The sequence below is a fragment of the Geospiza fortis genome, unplaced genomic scaffold (genome assembly GCF_000277835.1).
Source record: "Geospiza fortis unplaced genomic scaffold, GeoFor_1.0 scaffold614, whole genome shotgun sequence".
Taxonomy (NCBI): domain Eukaryota; kingdom Metazoa; phylum Chordata; class Aves; order Passeriformes; family Thraupidae; genus Geospiza; species Geospiza fortis.
In genome coordinates, this window is record NW_005054488.1 from 1,121,461 (window position 1) to 1,130,786 (window position 9,326).

Genomic DNA, 9,326 nt, shown 5'->3' on the forward strand with positions numbered 1-9,326 from the left:
CAAAAAAAGGGCTGCACAACAGGTTCCCAAGGATGAAAAATCATCTTATTGCAAACCTGTGCAGCAAAGCACTACAATTAGCACCATGGATAACTCCTTACAACACAGTTATCTCCATGCAGGTGTCACTCAGCACTGCTTTTTAAAAGCCACTTAAAAAAAAAAATCCAGCCTTCCACAGCACAGCTTTAAGTTCTGTAAGTATGTTTTTACCAAATATTCTTCTTTTACCACTAATTTTTCCGCATTACTTCATCATCCTTTCCCATCCTTTCAGTTCTGTGGAAAGAAGGGGACAAAAAGAATTTTTTGTTCTTTCTGCACCTCCTGCCCTGCGCTCCTTAGCTGTGCACAGACACGGCCTGCAGCAGTGAAGGGCATGATTCAGGAATCAGCTGGAATACCTGGCTGGCTGCAGTTAAAAAGGTACCCAGATGACAGGCTCATTCAGGACTCCAGCAGTTTCAAAAAACAAATGCACATTAACAAGAGCCTCCACAATTCTGGGTGGTAAGATAAATAACGAGATCTCATTTAGCCTTGGGGAAGTTTACTTAAAAGGGAAACTGTATCTGCCTGTCTGCAGCAGCTGCCGAGATAAAAACACCAGCATTACATCCATCAGCCAAGAGGGAAAACTGGAGCAGGCAATTCTTTTCAAAAGTTACCTGAAAATGATGCCTGAATGTGGATGTTATGGTTCCTTAAGAATTCAGGGATTGGTTAAAATAATATCAGAAGGAGTAATACAGACTTGCAAGGTATGTACTGTGCCATTTTAAAAAGACTTTAATCCTAAAAGCACCAAAGCACATATCAAGACTCTATACTGAGTGTCAGACATACTCAAAACTAACTTTTAACAATCTCTCAGAGTAGATTAAACTTCTGTCTTCCCCATAACTTTATGAATAAAGGGACTAGACAGTGGTTTTACTCAGCATTCAAAAATAAGTTCACCTTTGAGAATAGGTCATCCATGAAAAATTTCAGCCTTAAGGATGAATATTTTGAAAGCTCTGAGCATATAAAATAGAATGCCAAAAGAAAAATAGTGCTTCAACTCAAACCATGGACTGGCGTTTTGAACCAGCAAGCTTTGAAGGAGAAACATCTTCTGCTGCTACTGCAATTGTCTCTTCCCTTACTAAAAATAGTGACTGACAATAAATTCTCTTGAAAAGCAACTCATTTAGGAAATTACAATTTTTTTTAAATAATTGTATCAAGGACATATTAATTCCCCTCTTATAGATAAAATGCATGCAATAAGGGGGAAAAAATGCACACTTATTACTGAATTTGTTTATAGAAGTAATATTAATAGCCTGTAGGTAGCTTTTTCCCCCCATAGAGAATTATAATGAGTTACATCCCTGTCTGTTTTGCACTTTCTTTTAATGACCTCCAGCAAAGACCAGGAAACCTTTTTCTCATACTTCGCATTCTAAAGATTATAGCCTGAAACTTCCCTCTGTATGAGAAAATAAACTGAAAAAACTCACAGATAATTTAATTTATCAATTTAGTTAAAACCTTTTCATACAGTTTCAGGATTACTATCTCCCATTCCAATGTTGCAATTAAATGAACCAAAATCTTCCAACCAAGACTAATTAAAGCTGTAGTTTCTCAACTACAAAGTCAGTATACACAGTAACCTAAGTACATTTTCCTGTATTTTTCTTATATACGTGTCACTGCTGGTGGTAAATAAAACACAAGCACAATATATACATCAAAACCAGAAATATGGTAAAAACTCTTTCTGCTCAGGTCCTTCCAGGAACAATCTGCAGGAAGAGAAGATCAAAAAAGACCTGAAATGTGTTTCATTTCGATGTGCATTTTAAATAAATCATTTGCTCCATTGTTTGCACTGACAAGTGCTAACCCACTTGGTCCTGATAGAAATTCCTATGTAATCAAATGTGTGGATAGATTTTATCAAACACAGGTCTTTACTGTACCTTGTATCTTCAGAATTGGTTTCAGACATGAGCCAGCCTTGAGCCCTGAGTGCAGCCTCTGCTGCAGCCACCCTGCCCTGGCTGGAGGGAACCCCCCTCTTTCTGAAAAACCTTTCCCTGAAGAGTCTTCTTGCAAGAAGAGCTGTCAGAGACAGTCTTCAATTGCAGAGCTGGACTCGTTGCCAATCACCAGAATTGCACCTTCTGGAATTCCTCTGAACCCAATGAACAGTGGCCCCAAAGGCTTTTCAGAGCCCTTTGCAGCAGAGGAGGAAGAAAAAGACAAAGAACCAACACCTCTGTGCAAGTTGTTCTCCTTGTTGTAAAGAACCAACACCTCTGTGCAAGTTGTTCTCCTTGTTGTAAAGAACCAACACCTCTGTGCAAGTTGTTCTCCTTGTTGTAAAGAACCAACACCTCTGTGCAAGTTGTTCTCCTCGTTGTACACATGGTATTGTTACAGGTACCAAAACAAAACCAATCTGATTCTTGAGATACAAGTTTAGAGAGTTTTGGTTTTTCTGCTTACTGACTCATTATTCATTGGCTTTACAATGATAGGTAATTTCTACAGATTAAAACTGGTTGCTTTCACAGTGGTGCAATTTATTACTGTGTGAACATCTAAAGGACCAAGTTCCAACCACATGCCAGTTTTAAGACTGGAGATTATTTTGGTGAATTTTCTACTTCTGCAGTAGGAATATTCAATGCAGAAGCCAGAGAACAAATGTACACCTGTACTGTTCTATTGTTATTAAATAATTTTTCACAGAACCACAGTGCATGATTTAGCTTCTTTCCAGAGTAGCTTGACAGCTCAGATCAAAGTGGCATCCTGTGATAAAATCCCACAAATGCCCTCAAGAACAACATCAGGTACTTGTCACAGTTTATGAACTTTAAGAAAAAAACCACTAAACAAAAACCATGCACAAAACCTACAAGCACTACACACCATGAACTAGTGCTACAATAATTTGCTTTAACAATAAAAAATGCTAACAGTATCACTGCATTTCTATTGTAGTTACTGGGATGGCTGAAATAACTGGTACCTGGGGATAAGAGGCAGACTCCTTTGTTTATTTGTCACTTGCTGGGCATTAACAGAGGAAAATGCTCTGAGCACAGCACACACAAGGTAGGTGATGCAAGAACATTGTCTGTGTCACTACTCCTTGCTTCCAGAAGTATCATGGAAGAAGAAGTATCATTATGCAATGCATTTCAAAAATTTCTTTCTTGTCCTACCCCCTAGAAATAATTCTTAAATTTACTGTTTTCTTTTATTGGTTATCTTTACATAAAGAATTAGGATGCTTTGAACAAACACACTGTTGAAAATGAAGGTCCAAAATGCTTTGACTTGTGTTCTAATAAAACAGGTCTAGAATCTCAAGCTCTGTTGTGAACCTAACTTCTACAAATTGCTGCTACCATTGGAAGGGTTAGTTAAGACTTGTTTTCATCTTACAGACTAATTATATTTTAGTCAACATAGTTGGTTCTTAGCATTTACTTTTTATTACTGTGATTTTATTATTGATCATGTATTTAAGTACCACAACCTCCATTCTTTCTGTTCCCCTTTGTTTCAAAGCAGATACATCAAGATATGATGAAGAGACCCAGAGAATCCATAAGTCCATATAAGTCTATATCTGCTTCCAGTGCATAAAATTTAAAAAATCGGGAGCATTTAAGATCACAGCACCCCTGTGGATGTCAGGAAGGACTTAGGAAGGAATCTTGTTTTGAACAGCTGATTGTGGTCTTGCTCAGTAAGTGACTGAGCTGTGCCCAACAGAACTTTCAAACTTGCTGCAGTTCATTAACATTACCTTGACAACCAGCATCAAAATGCAGCAATTCTACCAGGTCAAAACTCTTCCCTTCTCCTTTCCTGCCATTTTTTTTCCCTTTTCTAACAAGTTTCTCAGAGACAAGCTGTTAACAAAATTAGAGCAGTGTTGTGCAAGCTACTTGCAATGGAAATACACTTTTAAAAACAAATTATTTTCCAGGTCTTTCCAAGGTAAAAACAATTAATGATCTCCTAGAGAGCTCCTGCACCATTCCATGCATATGAATCTACTTACATATTTAAACAGTTTTACTGGATTATGGCCATGAAGACTGATGTTTAAAGTCTCTGTATACAGAAGTCTCATTTGACTCAACAGGATATTCATCCACTAAAAAACTGCAGAACCAAAGCCATATGGCCTTTTGGCTTGGATTACAGAATCATAAGAATATTGTCTTTTTATGTCTCACTAAGTGTGAATTAACAAAGCCATGGAATATGACCCTAAGGATCTATTTGTGCCCAAAAGCACAAGGCAGCTCTTTAAAAGCACAAAGTCTGTTCTTTCACAAGAGTTTCCTGAAGTAAAGCACTGGACTTCAGTCCAACAGTAAAAACTGTTAAGAATGGTTAAATAATTTACAATATCAATATATAATGTAGTTATACCAGTTTGGTTTGTGTTCCTTATCACAGAATCACAGAATGTCCCGTGTTGGAAGGGACCCACAAGGCCCATCACACTCCAACTCAACACCAACAAATCTGGACAGGGACATGAAAAGAACCTCTTGCTTCAAGTACCCAGTTTGGAGGTCAGCTGTTCCAGGATGCTGAGGTGGATTAACACAGGACCCCAATTGGGTGAGTAATGTTTACATTAGCAAAGCATTAACAGCCCATAGGCTTCACAGACAGAGAGGAATGGAAGTAACAGTTCATATTTCTAAGCTGGTGATCTTACATCTGTCATAAATAAGTCTAAATCATTTATATCCCCACTAACATTCAACTTTATAAAAGGCCACAATTCACTACTACACCAGCCCTCCCCAGTGCACTGTAACTCAGTGCTGGTATGACTGCCCTGTTACAACAGTGTAGTTCTTCCAGTTTTCATCACTGAATTTCTTAAAATGAAGATGAATGTTGACTTGTGTAAACCTCCTGCTGCTCTTTACACCTGCCTTATTCAGCTCCCCTATTGCCCAGAGCATCTGCTCATATTTTACCTTCAAAATGTACTGCTTCTTCACATTTTGATTTCTACTACAACTCCTTAATAAAATCTTTGTAGAGTCAAATGATGAAAAATTGTTAAACCCAGCAAACTGCCTTTTTGTAGTACCTGAAAAACTGCTCTACGTCATCCTCTTGAAACACTGGGGTTTTATTTATTAATACTGTTTAATGCAATTAGGGGCCACTGAAACAACTTGTTTCCCAGAAGCAGAGGACATAATCTGAAAATACAGAACACTTACCATCTAAGATTTATTCTGCCTGTATCTTCTAATTCCTTTCTGAATTTCTTACAACAGCACAGTCCATATAATTAAATTCCCAAGAACATATAAACCATTAAAATATGATTACAAGAATTTGTACCATGCTAAATAGTTACAGTAAATTCTGTTGAGTTTTACCAGTATTGCAAAAAAAGACAAGTCATTAAAAGGTGACTTGAACCAAATTTATCCTATTCAAATCAATTCATACAAAAAATTAGTTTTTTCCAGATAGAAATGCATCTGTAACAGCATTCTATCTTCAATAAAGCTGACATGTGGCTCAGGGGTTTGCTATGAAAATGAAGTATTTTCTAACCATTCACAGAGAAGAAAGCCTCTCATCTTAAGGAAAAAGCCCTACAGGCAAACAGTTAAAATATTGTGTGCCATGAGGCAAATAGATGAAAAATTAAAGGAACAGCATTTATGGAATACTTAGCATTTATGGAATATCATTAAATCTAATCATGACTATGCACAGTATTTGACAACAAGTTAACACAACACAATGCTTTTGCAGGGTTGGGGAGGGGATGTGCGTGCTGGTTTTCAACAGTGACACCCAACATACCACCCAAGGAGCTTTCAGAGACCAGGCTCTGCAGGAAATTCAACAGGTTTACTATTCCCTGGTGTACTTCCAGCCCTTGCACTTCAGCACCATTATAACAGCAAACTGAGGCTGCTAAAATGAAGCAGCCAGGGAAGTGTGTTAAACCATCCCCAGCTTGGTCCATTGGCCTCCTCAGGCCCTCTGGAAACAAGGGGTGTCTGCACACACCAAGCACCAGCAGAGCAGGCCCTGGTACCACTCACACAGCTCCACCTCAGCATCACAAATACTCACATCAACAGGATCAGACAGGAGAAGCAAACACAGGAGTGACAATTTCACCATAAGGAAAAATGACAAAGCCAGGGGATTACTTCCCCAGGCTGCCTGATTCAGAGCATGACACTCTGCTCATAGAAGCAAACCAGTGCTGGACTGGAATCCTTCGATTAGAAGTCTCAACTTGGTCCAGTTACACAGTTACATATCCTTTTTTAATAGTTTGCATTTGAAGAGACCTTTCTATGGGATCAGAATTATTCAATACCACAAAAACAAATCTCATAGGGAATGTACATGACAGGCAGTGTAAGACAAAACAGAAAATGTACACATTTCTTTGCACTGTCTGTCTTTAAATGCAGAATTAGTAGCACTTGTATATCATAAAGCACTCATCTCTCACAAAAAGAAGGAATTGTAAAAATGCACTCAACAACATCATTTCACTAAGCCACTGTCCAGGTCATGGAGTACAAAGCTTACAGGAAACAGGTGTGATGCCCATAAAAATCCTAAAATCCTGTTCATAAACCACACCTAAAATTTCTGGTTTCTTCTTTAGAAACTGCACTGAAATAAGAACAGTGAATGATTCTCTGTAGCAGGGAATTATTGCCATTCATTCTTCCATTACAGCGCAGGAGCTGCATTTGTCTGTTCCTGTCATGACAGCATTGCACTGAATGGACATGATATGAAAATACAATTTTACATTTTCTACTACAAAAATAACTTTTCCACTGTGCCACATAGAATCAATGTCTAAATGAATTACAGCACACAGGTAAAACCCTGTCAATTAAAAAACTTCTCCAAGTCTCTACCCACCATCTACAGAAATTTTGTAGTGGAGGTGGCAGAAATTCTGTCTGATGACAACTCCATTACTTCCATAAGGTATTTATTAGTGCAGCAGGAACAGATCTACAGCTACATAGCTGTGAGTTCTCCAGCTCTTTCAAACTATACTAATCTACTCTATATTCAAAAAACTTATGGATTAGACATACTGGGAAAGAATTCATCTTCCAAGACAACTGCAAAACAATTGTGGAAAAGGATTAAAGCCTTTCCACTCAAAACATGCTGGGCTGACAATTGATTCTGCCAAACTACTAAATTTTAAGTCACTTGGTCTGCCACTGCTGCACATTACAAAAAGAAAGCAGTGTACAGGGCTGCAGGAGAAAGTTTCTTCAGATATTAAAAAAAAATAGAAAAAGCAGCTTTATGGCACTGCCTTTAACAAGCCCTGAACCATAAACACATATAGAGAACAGAATTTATTAAGCCTATACACTGTACCTTATTTAGAAGTATCTTGCACAGCAGAGATGTGCTATAAGACAGAGTCAAGGCCTGCACAGCACTGCAGGGGAGCAGAATGAGACACAACAGGCATAATATGAAAAAGAAAGCCACAGCTTAGATAAAAGCAAAATCTTTTTCCCTGGAAGGATGCCCCAACAGGAGAGCAGGTTGCCCAGAGGGGCTAAACAGTTTGATCCTCATAAAATTTCAAGGCACGCCTGGATAAAGCTCTGAGTAACCTCATCTGACCCCTGAGCTGATCCAAACTGAGCAGGAGGCTGTACCAGGACCCTCATGAGGTCTTTTCCTAACAAAATTATTCTGTAATTCTCTAATTACAAAGAGAAAGCAGAGGAACTGACAGTCATAAATAAATCATTGTGACATTTTTGTGACATATAAAATAATATTGCAGCAAAATTATTATGCAAGGGTATAAAGTCTTTATATTGAAGGTCCATAAACCATTCTTACAGTATGCATAAACACAGTAAAATTTATGTGGATGGTAAAAATCTAATTTAAAACTTTTATAAAATTTAACTAGTTACATTTTATTAGCATTACCTCTTTCCAAAAAAAGAGGATTAAGTATTACAATTAAGTACATCTTGCTAAGAGGCAACTATGCATTTTATTATTTAAGTGGTGAACATGCTTCAGCTTTTAACTTTGATTTTCTAACGAAATAAATTTTGTATATGCCCGAGGATTTTACAGAACAATTCCCACCAGTGCTAGCACTAGCACTGCCCCTACAGAACTCAAATTATCAATCTGAAAGGAAGCTCTATGTCAAACTACATTCTTTAACTAGGAGCACTTTCCATTTTGCTCCCTATGTCCATCATTCTAATTTAACTACCAGAACAGCAAACGTGCTGCAACAACCTGAAGCCTTGATTAATTTACAGCTAACCTCAATTCACCGACACCCACCAGAAGAGGGGTATTTTGTTGTGTGAATTTTGTGGTTTGGATTTTTTGTTTTGATGCTGGTTTTGTTTTATTAAATTGTGTGAGATGTGCCTTAAGTGTTTTTATACCTGACTACCCAGAACATGGTCAGGTCCATCCCCGAGGCAGCTTTTAGAGAGCACACAGTTGTGTTTGCACATGTACTTCCTACAGCTGGCAAATCTGTACCAGGAAGCCTGGAAACAACACCATCCTGGCAGAGCACTTCAGTTTCACAGGACACATGCACAATGCAATAGCCATAAAGGAAGAAAAAAAAAGAATAACCTACATGGATCAGACTAAATGGGTATTTAGTAAAGCATCCTTGAAGGATGGAACACCTCCTAAAGGCCCAACAAGAAAGACCAACATTTTAGCAGGGCATGTTACAATAAGACAATGGGTAATGGTTTCAAACTAAAAGGGGTCAGTTTAAGAGTAGATAGAAGGATGAAATTTTGTACAGAGAGGGTGAAACACCAGCACAGGTTGTCCAGAGAGGCAGCAGATGGCAAGCCCTGGAAACATTCATGGCAAGGCTGGCCAGGGCTCTGAGCAGCTCAATGTAGCTGAAGATGTCCCTGCTCACTGCAGGGGAGTTGGACTGGATGGCCTTTACAGGTCCCTTCCAAGCCAAAGCCCTCTGTGATTCCATGGCCCCTCACACCTGAACAGGGGCAGGCCAGTCACAGCTGCCTCCAGAGCAGTGCTGAATGCACCACGCTCAGCCTTTTCTGCTTGGGGCTTTAGAGGATTTGCTGCTGTAGAACTTGGGCAGTCAGGGATCCAGGCTGGAGGAGCAGTGTGTGAGCAGTGACCCTGCAGCAGCAGTGTGTGAGCAGCAACCCTGCAGCAGCAGCAGCGTGTGAGCAGTGACCCTGCAGCAGCAGCAGTGTGTGAGCAGCGACCCTGCAGCAGCAGGCGCGCGG

The 9,326-nt window shown here is 39.1% G+C and overlaps 1 protein-coding gene across 1 annotated transcript in view; it reads right to left on the reverse strand.

Annotated features, from left to right (window-relative positions):
* CTNNA3 (catenin alpha 3) overlaps positions 1-9,326 on the reverse strand; it is a 417,013-nt gene that overhangs the window by 369,796 nt on the left and 37,891 nt on the right. The gene's annotated exons all lie outside the window — the stretch shown is intronic.